Source organism: Danio aesculapii, chromosome 5 (genome assembly GCF_903798145.1).
Source record: "Danio aesculapii chromosome 5, fDanAes4.1, whole genome shotgun sequence".
Lineage (NCBI taxonomy): Eukaryota > Metazoa > Chordata > Actinopteri > Cypriniformes > Danionidae > Danio > Danio aesculapii.
Genome location: NC_079439.1, coordinates 44,159,060 through 44,172,727, shown reverse-complemented (window position 1 = coordinate 44,172,727; position 13,668 = coordinate 44,159,060). Strand labels below are relative to the sequence as shown.

Genomic DNA, 13,668 nt, shown 5'->3' with positions numbered 1-13,668 from the left:
TTCTATTCAACAGTGAGTTTAACATCGCTCAGCTATTGGTCAAAATGCATCACCGGTGAGTTCACCGATGAGTTAAACTGCAGCAATATGTGGTAGGTTAATGCTACATAATGTATTTTTTTTATATTTTTATTGGAGATTAGTTGGTATTTATAAATATGTTATCATTTACTTTATATTTAATGAGTGAAATTATATTCAATTGCCCAGTTTAGGGTAATTATGCCTAATAAAACTGATTAATTTGTTTGTTTTTTTAACTTAAAAAATATTACATTTAAAGTACTAAGTTTTAAAAATATTTTTAGCTGATCTTTGTATTATTAAATTATTCATTGAAGTTGGGGTCATAGTACGTCGAGATCTGTTTTTTTTTTACAGTCTATGGTCGCAATCCCAAGGTTCATTGCGATCCCAAGGTCCACTGCGGTTTTCCACGCGGTAAGTAAAAAGTAAACAAATAAAGACGATTTGTTGATTTAGATAAGTGGTTTGTTTAGAACTTTTATAAAAGCAGGGAAGTTATCTCCTGATGCATTAAATGACTGCAGACTTGATATAAATAAAGCATGTACTGCAAACTAGCGATGTTATCTAATTACATCTAAGTTCATTTATTAAAAAATATATTTTTCCCACATATAGTCGTGCATAGCTCAGAACAATATAGTTATACATTTGAAGATGAGGAGCAGTGTTACCAGATTGTTGTTTTCCACAATAGTAATCGTCCAAAATCTAAATAAATTATGCAATAAATATTACCTCTAATAATACAATTGTATTCATAACTACATCAATATTAAAGCAAATCAAGTGTTTCTCTTAAGTTTAAAGGCTACATTGTAACTGCAATTATTTTTCATGCCTTAAAACAGACACACACACAAACACATTATATATAATGCCCCCCTTTGCTTTTTTTTTCTTTTATGAATATTTCCCAAATGATGTTTAACAGGGCAAGGAAATTTTCACAGTATGTCTGATAATATTTTTTTCTTCTGGAGAAAGTCTTATTTGTTTTATTTCGGCTAGAATAAAAGCAATTTTAATTTTTTTAAAAACCATTTTCACCTCTTAGGGCTTAGTGGCCACATACATGGACAGCACATTTTAGCTGTTATGTCTTATGTTTTATATTTTGTTACAGACATACAGTGTCATACTGCAACTGTTTTGCAGCATATGAAATGTCCCAAACACTATTTTAACTGTCCAAAAAGGGCAAAAAAATGTTTTTACTGATAGTCAAAGCATGTTCAAAAATATGTGTGTATGTGTTATTAATGCATTAAAAAGGCAAGAAAAAAACTGCAGTGTTCAAGGCAGAAATAAAGAGTTTTTCATTCTATTACACAAAGGTGACTTTATTGTGTTTTATATAAATTCGGACATATTCCACATATATGGACATACTTTTCTCTAAAAGTACATCATTTAAAAAGTTGGTACTTAGGTTTTATTCTAATCAGGTTCCAATAAGCCAAAAAAAAAAAAATAAAATAAAGAGAAATAAAAAATGCGTGTAAAAAAAACAGCTTGGGCCTTAAGAGGTTAAGGTCAAAATTTTTAGCTACTTTAAGCTATATTTTTTCGATAGTCTACAGAACAAACCATCATTATACAAAAACTTGCCTATTTACCCTAACCTGCCTAGTTAACCTAGTTAAGCCTTTAAATGTCACTTGCAGCTGTATAGAAGTGTCTTGAAGAATATCTAGTGTAATATTATTTACTGTCATCATGGCAAAGATAAATAAATCAGTTATTAGAGATGAGTTATTAAAACTATTATGATTAGAAATGTGTTGAGAAAATCTGCTCTCCGTTAAACAGAAATTGGGGTAAAAATAATCAGGGGGGCTAATAATTCTGACTTCAACTGTATATATGTGTGTGTGTGTGTGAGTGAGTGAGTGTGTGAGTGAGTGACTGAGTGAGTGAGATAAGCCTGTTGAGAAAAGAAGGCTGGACAATTGCAGGGCATGTAATTGATTATGCCCTTATTACAGTAGGTAAAAATGCAACTTTTCATTATTCAAAGCATAACATAAGCTCAAGTTTAACATAAACTGATGTATTTCACATAATATCATACACTATTACCAGTACAATTTGGCCTTTAACAATTTATTTAATAAAAGAAAGAATCTATCATCTCTAAATTGTGGTAAAGAGACGCAACAAGCTGTCAAATACTTCTCAAATATTATGTTAGTCATGATGTTAATGGTAAAACTCAAGGATTACCTTGCACCTTCTCAGAAATTTACCATTGATCATATGTATTACAAGAGGCAGGGTTTTTTTAATGCAAGAAATGCTTTTTAAATCCTAATCTTAAACAGATTAAGGCTAATTTTGGACTACACTTAAATTACATTACAATTGCTTAAAGCAGTACTGATGTATCTAGTAGTTTAGTGGGTTTAACTAATGTCACATCTGTTTTTATTCATTTCAGATGCAGAACCTTTAGACACTGGATTAATGTTCTGGATTAAGTCCAATGTATTTATTGGAAAACAGTAGAGAAATCTGCAAATAAGTGGGTTGCAGACATAATTATTTATCTGTCTTCCATACATGTAGCAAAAGAATGCAGAGGCCATATGAATTCATCTTGACTAAGGGTAAGGTTTTTTCAGAATTAATCATTATTTAAAATGATTGTATTTTCTTTGTTAATATGTGCAGATTTGAAAAGAATGTACTTTCTTTTAATAAAGAACTCTTCACAGCACTGCATCTGAACAGTCACAACCTCACAGAGCAGCACAACAACCCCACTTAGGATCAGTGTTATGGTGCCATTTTGAAGCTGGAACCTCATCTTGTGTACAGAAAAAGTAGAGTTGAAATTTCACTGGTTGTCTTGTATTGTGTGGTAAGTCATAGTTTTGTTATTTGTTTAATTTCATTGCAACACTAAGTAGTCCATTCTGTGGCCAATATGATATATAGGGCATAAAATAGGACTGATCTGATCATTGTTTTGATTTCTAATTAAGTACTCAAGGGGCTACACATGTAGCTGAAGTTAGCATCATTGAGTAGGACATTTCTTTCAGTATACTCTTAAAGAGATAGTTCACCCAAAAATGAAATGAAAACTCTGTCATTAATGACTCATCCTTCACTTGTTCCAAATGTGTCTGAGTTGCTTTCTTCAGTTAAACACAAAAAAATATAGATTTTAAAGAAAGATGAAAATCTGTAAACATTGACTTCCATAGTATATTTTTTACTCCTATGTATGTCAATGGTTTCAGGTTTTCAGCTTTCTTCAAAAAACTTCCTTCATGTTCCACACAAAGAAACTTGGAAGTTTTATAATAAAGGTTTACAACCACTTGAGGGAGAGTAAGTAGTGAACTATTCCTTTAACCAAATCTAGTTGACTTTACTAGAAAATTGTATAGAAACTCATTGCCTTAAACCCCTTACATTATATGCAAGATAAAACTTAACAGCCCTACTTAAATTAAAATGTTACTGTAAGTCCGATAAGATTGTAAATGTTGTAAGTTAATTCAAGTATGGCTGTTTAGTTTCCCCTTGTATAAAAACACAAGTGGTTTAAGGCAACAGGTTTCTATGCAGTTTTCTAATAAAGTCAATTAGGTTGGGCTAAGACTGTAATGGGTTACAGTAATAGCAGTGAATCATGCAGCTATAACATAAATGTTTAGCCATGTAAAGTAATAGACTTGTCATAATTTAGCAATATTATTAGGGTGGAGCACTGTATGCTGTTGTAGTTTTCATATAATTGATGAGTCAAAGAGTGTGTTTTAAATAGCAAGAAGTGATCAGTGCAGTCACTATCTTCATCTCTGAGTCTGTAGGACTGTCAGATCTGCTTGGGATACATGAAAACATGCTGAAAATGTTAAACTTATTCAAGCAGTTAATTCAAGAGTGCCAGATTTAATGACACTTTACAGATATAAATAAATATCACTGAACTTTCTAAATGAAACCTAACAATCATCTTGATTCTTTGTTCTTTAATGATATTGTGCACTTCTGATACTTTACAGTGGCAAAACCTGGGATAACACATGGGAGCCTTCCAGGAATTTCCGACACTTTACACCCAAGTCTCCTCATGCCAACCGGTTTGCAATATGACAGTCTAGTCACCATAAACACCTGGACTCGCCAAGCACACATTGGTTCTCAGTGTTTTGTAAAAATGTTGCTGTTCTTCAGTAAGTACTTGAATATGTTTTTGAAAAGTGTTATAGCTTTTAGGTACTTTTGCTGTTCAGTTCAGAAAGTTGTCATTATAAACATTTTTGTATTTGTCATGAACTTGACTTGCTGTTGTGAAAGTTTGTTATAATGGCATTTCCAAAGGCATCATTTAAAAAGATTTTTTGCAGTGCAGTTTTACTTGAGCTTCACATACCAGATGTATGACATGAATAAATATCACAAAATAAATAAATATAATAATAATAATACAAAATATACATTTCCTTCAATTATAATTGTTTTTAACCATTTGCATATATATGTATGTAATAAAACATTGCAATAAAACTGTTATAAAATATATATTTTTGGTGTTTGCATGTTTGTGTGATTTTTTTTTTTTTTTTTTTTTTTTTTTGTGGTATTATAAATAAATTATAAATGTTTCATTAAAAATGTATTGTCTTTATTTGCATACTCATTTACAACACTATTTTTACTATTTAATGGGCACAATATTTGTCCTTGAAGTTTGACATATTTATATTTGGATGCCTATAGGATGCAGGGTCAATTTACAGGAAATGCTGAACTATATTTGTTTTCAAACATGACATTTATTATTTTATTATTCATTTCAAATGTATGCCTATGATCTGGTTTCACTGTGATCATTTTGCACATCAGGTTACACCCACAAAGGAATCTCGCTGTAAATATACATTTGTATTTTAATAAGACATAATGTTTAATATGTAATATTAATATGAATTTTAATATTTAAATCCTTAATTTATAATCTACCTTCAGCCGAATTACCAAATAGAGACAACAAGTGTGACGTAGATTGCGACGTTGTGATTGGGCTAACTTTAAAGCCAAATTAAAGGATGCTTCGTGTTGCTAACTATGTTTTGCTAACTTTGCCACTTTACTAACAGTGTCCTTTATCAATGAGGTATCGCCATGTTTCAAATAGTTACCGATTAACCAAGATCGTAACCCTAAACCTAACCCTAATTACACATTTCAATGAACTACAATTTGCAGCGCCATGTTGTTCCCGTCCCATCTATAGAGTGACAAAGACTTGTGGGTAATGTAGTTTAAAATATTTTTGTAATAAAATGGAATAAATACGATCTTTAATGAACATAGGACTATCTATATAAGGTCATTGTCCATATATTTATGACATATGTGAAAGCCAGACATAAATTTGTTGTTTTACAATGAGTGTTTTTTTAAACAGCTTTTATTGACTTTCAGTATATATCTGATAACTATGTCCAATATTATTTATTGAATATAGCATAAGTAATAGTGTCGTGGGTTTTCCCTTATATATTCTAATTTGACTTCGAGTTAGAGATGTTTGAAATGTGAATAATTTTTTCTTTTTCCATGGGGCTCTACACATCCCCTGGGAGTAGAAAGGCAGTAAAACCTATGTAGATGTATCATCTTCAACATGAATAAGACATTGTTATTGTCACATGTACAGTTGTGTTAAAAAAGTAAGCTGTACAACATCAGTATACTCTTAAATCACTAGTTATTAGCAATAGTGATCAATATTCATCACAAATTATATGAGTAATTGGTTAATTCACTGGTGTTCTGAATAATATGTGTGGATTTTATGACACTGGATTAATCATGGAAAAGAAGTTTCATTAATGGTCATCATGTGGTTTAATTGTTTCTACTTTATTTGAAATATGGATAAGTTATATTAAAATATGTAAATGTTTATAAATGTAACCTTTTAAAGACTTTTTGTATTTGTTTTGAAAAAAACTCTTTATCTGTATATTTTTACTCTCTAAATCTTCAACTTGTTTGTGTAACAGTATGTTTTGATGACAATGTATGAACTTATGTATTTAATCCAGGAAATAATGATTCCACATAATGTCTTTGTCCTGCATGTGTCCCTATAATAATAATCTTTAAACAGTTTTCAGTTATTACAGCATACTACACTAAGATACTGACAAACGTGGCCTTTGTTATCTTTCTTCAGCCAAGGACTGAAGTCTAAAATAAAAATTTCCCCTTTACCATACCATATTTATTCAAATTAGTATTACACCATGCAACTTACTGTGTCTTGTGGTGAAACTCAATCTGGATAATTTTGTAGACACTGCATTTAATTATTGTTTTTATCACGGGTTAATTTGCTAATTATTTTCTTTATTAATCAAATGATTTGTAAGAATTTCTGCATTGTAAAAATCATGAAAATAGTAAGAAATGAGGTTACAATGACGAAAAGAAATCTTTACAAATGCTGTGAATAGTTCAAACCTCCAAATGATTATAACACATAGCCATTAACCAACAAAATAAAAATGCAAACCTTCAGATGATCTAAACTAAAAGTAAAATAATTTTGTGCTGTACTTATATGTGAGTATAAGCTATTGAGATTGATTATGTCTACCAAAAAAATCATATTTTATAGATTTTCTGTTAGTTTTGAAAATGTTTTAATTGGCATCATTTGATTTATTTTATTTTTTTTGCATTCAATAGAACATTGTACAAATAGTTTTTTTATTTTATTATTATTATTTTAATTTTCAACAGAACAACAGTGGTACTGGTATCTTGTAACAATATGTACAGCAGTTTTTGTTGGACATTCTAACAAATGCATGCAAATGCAACAAAGCAAAGACAAAAATAAAAGGAGATAAAACAAATTTAGAAAGACATATTGTCACCTTAGAGTTATAAGGTTCTATCTGACATGTTTGTCAAAATTGGGTTATTGACATATTCTTATTAAATGACAACTTATTAACTTTATGGGATGTTTTTTGTATGTTGTAAGTTTAAATTTTAAGACTTTTTATTTAAACAAATGTTACACACATACTGTTTGCTATGAAATGCAAAAACTTTGAAGCTCAACATCTCAAAATCATTCAGAACGCAGATAGAACCTTATAATTCCAAGGTGAAGAAATAGTCATGGAGTACCCTCAAGAAAAATCCAGAAGGAGGACCAAATGCGCCAGAACACATCAGATCTTTGATGTAAATCATAGGTAAATTTTTCAAGTGGTAGAAGTCTGGTTGCCTGACTCAGCCACATATTGACTGGAGGTATCTGAGCAGTTGACCATAATAATAATAATAATAATAATAATAATAATAATAATAATAATAATAATAATAATAATAATAATAATAATAATAATAATAAACATTTTTTGGCCAAGTATATGCAAAAATTCAATACACATTCTTCATCATAGAATTCATATTTTAAAAGCTCTCAATGTCAGTTAATGTATTTATTTTATTTTCATATAGAGTACCTCAAATCTATACATGTTGTAAGCAGTTAGGCGTTCAATAATGCTCCAAATTAACACCACTGATTGATTTAAGAGGCATGCATACATACTGTACATGTATATGTATTTGAAAAAAAAGAGACAACAATTTGGTTATAGATTATGAAATTCAGATTTTATTACATGCTTTAGATTCAGTGTTAAGGTCATCGTCTTCTTTCTTTACAGTAAAAGAAAATCTGTAGTCAATGTCATATTCATCAGTTGGAGCTTTATTTAAAAAATGTATGTTCTCTGCTCCGGCCAAAACATGCAGGTACCTTGCAGGTCTCTAGCTTGCACCCTCGTGTCATAGTTTTTTTTTTCTCAGTTATTTTGTTGCTTTCTGAGAATGATGATCCACAGACCTTTTAACCCCTCTTCGTTTAGGCCACATGTCGTATCTTAAAAGAAGAACACAACCACATTAAAATGTATTAACATCCTTTGGACTGGGTAGCCTTATGCTTATGTTTGTGCTAAATAATACAAATACATACTTTTCAGTAGCACACAAGCAGGACAGTTCTCTGAAGGAACCAGGATGAGTTGAAAGGTATTTGGTATTTATAATGGTTGGCCATCTCTGCCACAAGAATCCTCTGTTCTCTTGAAGAGTCCTTACTAGCAGGATAATGTTGAACGCCCTTCTCGTTGTTGTTAGATCGACAGTGTCTGAAATGTATTCATAAGAAGAAAGTTGTCTCACATGGATTATACATCAACTTTTAAAGAATCAAAACTGACAGAAGTCTAGTGTACATACCATGCTATAAGGCGAAGACATCCACATCACTTCTGTTTTTTGTTGTCTTTGCTTCTGCTAGTGAAAATACAAAACAATAATAGTAACACTTACAATTATTCATGACTATATGTAATATTAATAATAATTTCCTCACCGTCTGCCCACTTCTCTACATCATAAACCAAAGTCTTCCAATTGGTTTCCGGTCACTGCCAGTTTCATGGATTCTGTTTTGCAACTTGCATTGCAGAGCTGTTGTGGTCTACAGTGATAAGAAATCAAAAATCATAATACTATTCAAATAGGTTACTGAACATCTAAAACAAACTCTACTGGATGTCTTTACCTTCTGATATCAACAGGTCAGCGAGATGGGCAAATAGTTGAACATCTGCTAATTCCAGCACATGACCATGAGAGTTACAGTAGCATGTCTGGTCACTGCAATCCAAGAGAGGAAACATTGCACTGTTCCAACCTCCTTCCCAACAGTTAAACCACACCTATCCTGGTATGCCAATATCCTGGAAAGCAATAACAAAATTTTGGCATTAGTTTAAGATGCTCATATAGTTCACCAATCTCACATTAAAACTCATGTGCTTTGGCATGGAACACCAAAATGAAGGACTTAAAGAGGGTGCTGGAACTTTGGACAGCTTTTTGCAACTCTTTGGAGGTAGTGTCATTAGTTAATGTAGTCCACAAATCTTCCTGTCAAGAACAAGTACATGACAGTTTATATCTTCTAATCTAATTTTACTAGGTGAACATCAAAGAGCTGTTTTCTTGTTAATTTAGTTTCAACAAATACAGTTTAAAGTACTTAGTACATCCTTCTTGCAAATACTATCCACCTTGTATTGCACAGACTCCCACTCAAGAATATCTAAGAAAAATGTCTGCTGAGATCTTGGCAGTCTATTAAAAATAATTATACCAACATCTTTTCCACCTACAATGGAAAGAATATAAAAATATTTTATGATATCAATTAATTACTTGCATGACCAAATCTGAGATAAAAAGGCCATCATTATGCCTTAGTTTAAATAAAACCAAAATTTCACTCTAGCCCACTGTCACCTAGGTCTACAGATACAGGGACTAATGGAAACAATGAAGTACACACCAACAGTCACTGGAGCAAGGCCCTCTCACAGTTGGGACGATTGGAGTTCCTATGAGCTGTACAAGATTAAAACAACAGAAAATTAACATTAATAACATTTCAACTTATCCCAAGACTAGTAGACAAGCAGCATAAGCAGACTTCTAATTTCCTGGACTCCAATGTGGACAGCCGAATCAGTTTATGGTCTATAAGGTGTCATACAAATCAGACAAAACACTTTCTGTAAAATAAAAAAAAAGGTGGGCCACTAATCAACACATAGAACAAATTGTTTTAAACAGTTAAGCCACTATATTTTGTGAGCTTATACTGTAGTTTAATGTTTTTCATAAACAATAGTAAGAATAAAACTTATGCGTCTCTTTCCGTTAATACAATAGTAGTGGAAGAATAAATGCATGTAAATTTTATCTCATACAATCATATATGCCTAAACATTGCAGATATTTAATATACATGGAATGAAAAACTAACCCTTTATTGATTCCAGATTGGTCTTGGCCTTCCTTACACAATGTGTCTCTTTCTCCACCATACCCTTGGTTCAGTTGTCTTTACTGGAGTTGCTTCCTGCAGATCACCAAGTTGTCATCAAGACTTGAGCTTATAATTGAAATCTTGATCAATCCGAGTATCAAGGTTCAAAAGTTGCTCTTGAAGTTCTGAATCACTCATTGTGATAGGCAGAAACAGACTGAAAGACACAAGGATTAAACAAACAAACACAAATGTGTTAACAGAGATAGAGAGAGGGACAAGTGCAATTTAACAATATAAACATGGGTTCTAAAAGTGCCTTTACCTTTTGCTTATTAATAAAATTGGGAAATTGGATTTAAAGTAATTCGAAGAACCTAAAAAAACAAAATATTCATATCTGAACACCTTATACTTATATATATATATATATATATATATATATATATATATATATATATATGTATATATATATATATATATATATATATATATATATATAGTTGAAGTCAGAATTATTAGCCCCCTTCTGTTTATTTTTCCCCCAATTTCTGTTTAACAGAGATTTTATCAACACATTTCTAAACATAATAGTTTTAATAACTCATTTCTAATAACTGATTTATTTTCTCTTTGCCATGATGACAGTACATAATATTAGACTAGATATTTTTCAAGACACTTCTATACAGCTTAAAGTGACATTTAATGGCTTAACTAGGTTAATTAGGTTAATAGGCTAATAATTTTGACTTAAAAAAATTAGAAACTGCTTTTATTCTAGCCAGATAAAACATATAAGACTTTCTCAAGAAGAAAAAATACTATCAGACATACTGTAAAAATTTCCTTGGTCTGTTAAACATAATTTGGGAAATATTTAAATTAAATATATAAATTAAAAGGGGGGCTAATAATTCTGACTTCAACTATATATATATATATATATATATATATATATATATATATATATATATATATATATATATATATATATATAGGCAGAAAGAGACTGCATTTAATAGTACAAAGATTAGTTTTGCGGTCTAAAATGAATAAAATGTGCTCAGACAGGCAGAATTTCAGTTATGTCTGCTTTTTTGTTTCTTTTAAGGCATGAAAAATAATTGCAGTTACAATGTAGCCTTTAAACTTAAGAGAAACACTTGATTTGCTTTAATATTGATGTAGTTATGAATACAATTGTATTATTAGAGGTAATATTTATTGCATAATTTATTTAGATTTTGGACGATTACTATTGTGGAAAACAACAATCTGGTAACACTGCTCCTCATCTTCAAATGTATAACTATATTGTTCTGAGCTATGCACGACTATATGTGGGAAAAATATATTTTTTAATAAATGAACTTAGATGTAATTAGATAACATCGCTAGTTTGCAGTACATGCTTTATTTATATCAAGTCTGCAGTCATTTAATGCATCAGGAGATAACTTCCCTGCTTTTATAAAAGTTCTAAACAAACCACTTATCTAAATCAACAAATCGTCTTTATTTGTTTACTTTTTACTTACCGCGTGGAAAACCGCAGTGGACCTTGGGATCGCAATGAACCTTGGGATTGCGACCATAGACTGTAAAAAAAAAACAGATCTCGACGTACTATGACCCCAACTTCAATGAATAATTTAATAATACAAAGATCAGCTAAAAATATTTTTAAAACTTAGTACTTTAAATGTAATATTTTTTAAGTTAAAAAAACAAACAAATTAATCAGTTTTATTAGGCATAATTACCCTAAACTGGGCAATTGAATATAATTTCACTCATTAAATATAAAGTAAATGATAACATATTTATAAATACCAACTAATCTCCAATAAAAATATAAAAAAAATACATTATGTAGCATTAACCTACCACATATTGCTGCAGTTTAACTCATCGGTGAACTCACCGGTGATGCATTTTGACCAATAGCTGAGCGATGTTAAACTCACTGTTGAATAGAAGTCAAGTTGACCGATGTATATTCTCATTTACAGTTGTCTCGACCCTCTTTACAGACGCTTTTCATGAACAAAACAAAAAACACATATTTAAAAAAAAAACTGTTATAATAGACGTTAACCAGGTTTAAAATATTGCGTTGACATATTTTGATGGCTTTGAACGTCTCCGTATGACGCCTGAGGCAACCCATTGAAAGCAATGGAATTCCTTCTGCGTCGGTTTAGAAAAACTAGTACACTATGTCAATAATAATAATGAAAAAACTGCGTCTGGTACCCTGTGTCAACAATAATAATTAAAATACTGCGTCTGGTACCCTGTGTCAACAATAATAATTAAAATACTGCGTCTGGTACCCTGTGGCTGTAATAATAATCAAAATACTGCGTCTGGTACCCTGTGGCTGTAATAATAATCAAAATACTGCGTCTGGTACCCTGTGTCAACAATAATAATTAAAATACTGCGTCTGGTACCCTGTGGCTGTAATAATAATCAAAATACTGCGTCTGGTACCCTGTGGCTATAATAATAATCGTAATACTGCGTCTGGTACCCTGTGGTTATAATAATATTTAATAAAAATATTTTTTAAAAAGCGCAGCATCAGGTACCCTATGGCAAAATAAGTCGTGCTAGAGACACGAAAATGATTTCCTATTGAAATACATTGGATGGAAATTCGTGCAAGGTGACACGAAAAAAGAGGGAAATTCGTGCCCATGAACACGAATCAATAGATTAAATTTCGTGACTATTTCACGAACTGCCGTGAGACTGGGTTGTGTGTTTACACCTGTATTATGAGAAACTGCACTGCAGGACAGCTGCACCTTCAGAAAACCTCCTAATACATGCAGCACAAGGACTTTTATGAATATTTATGAGCGTCAAAAGTGGCTGATCTGTTCTGTGAAATATTTGACTGCGTGTTACTGCATATCAAACAACTAAAATGATACAACTAAAGAAATCTCCACTGTGCTGAGCCAGAGCACTTCTCTTCTGTTAAAATGAATAGCGCATCATCGATGACGTAAGCGTGCTCTGGCTCAGATGCAATGTGAGTGCAGGTTGTCAGGGAAGAGGGGAGTAGGGATAAGCGTGCTTCGGCACAGTTCAGGGCAACTATACATAGTGTACACCCTGAGACTCTTTGAGTTCAAAAATAACTGAAAAACTCTGGGAGAATGAGAAAACTGCTCAAATAATAGTAGTTTTGAATGGATTGCTGATGTAGATGCCAAGAAAAAAGACAAACAACATTAAAATAAGTCCTACAGTAGAAATTCCTACAATACTTCATAGGCTACCAGTAGCTGATCTGCAAGTGCACTGTATAGGTAATGAAGAGGAAAGATGTCCATCTAAAGATGTCAGTGGCAATATACAGTATATGAGACACTATTATTTAATAATACTCCAGTTTATACAGACTAGTAAAAAACTCCTGTTACACAGCAGCAGCAGGATGTATATGTAGAGTTCATTTGCAAAAACAGATGACTACATCTTTTTTTTGTTGTGCATTGAAGAGTACAGTTGCAAAAACATAATTTATGGAAGTTTTCAGAAATCATGTTTTTACATGAAGTATCGAAGATTTGAATTGCGAAAAAACAATCAAAATTTATTTTAAAAATATGTATGAAAAAAATTAAAATATCCTCATATAAGACTTATAACATATAAGACTGTTAAGAGATGGTGTCAATTTTACTGGCCACACTATGGATGGAAACACAATAAAAAGATATACTGTAGTTCTATGA

General features: G+C 31.4%; 2 long non-coding RNA genes across 4 annotated transcripts; one reads left to right on the top strand and one right to left on the bottom strand.

Annotated features, from left to right (window-relative positions):
* Positions 1 to 29: 29 nt before the first annotated feature.
* Positions 30 to 4,255, top strand: LOC130228561 (uncharacterized). Its single transcript, XR_008837778.1, has 5 exons — positions 30 to 92; positions 382 to 441; positions 2,468 to 2,636; positions 2,733 to 2,890; positions 4,047 to 4,255. It is a non-coding gene; the product is annotated as an uncharacterized LOC130228561 (long non-coding RNA).
* A 3,613-nt stretch (positions 4,256 to 7,868) lies between these two features.
* On the bottom strand, positions 7,869 to 10,232 carry LOC130228560 (uncharacterized). Of its 3 annotated transcripts, none has more exons than XR_008837777.1 (7): positions 9,911 to 10,232; positions 9,434 to 9,489; positions 8,648 to 9,015; positions 8,456 to 8,563; positions 8,320 to 8,373; positions 8,054 to 8,228; positions 7,869 to 7,957 (listed from the first exon to the last, which is right to left on the bottom strand). It is a non-coding gene; the product is annotated as an uncharacterized LOC130228560 (long non-coding RNA). The 3 variants fall into 3 exon arrangements; XR_008837776.1 differs by having other exon boundaries at positions 8,320 to 8,376; positions 8,648 to 8,825; positions 9,911 to 10,226; XR_008837775.1 differs by having other exon boundaries at positions 8,648 to 8,825; positions 9,911 to 10,224.
* Positions 10,233 to 13,668: the final 3,436 nt, after the last annotated feature.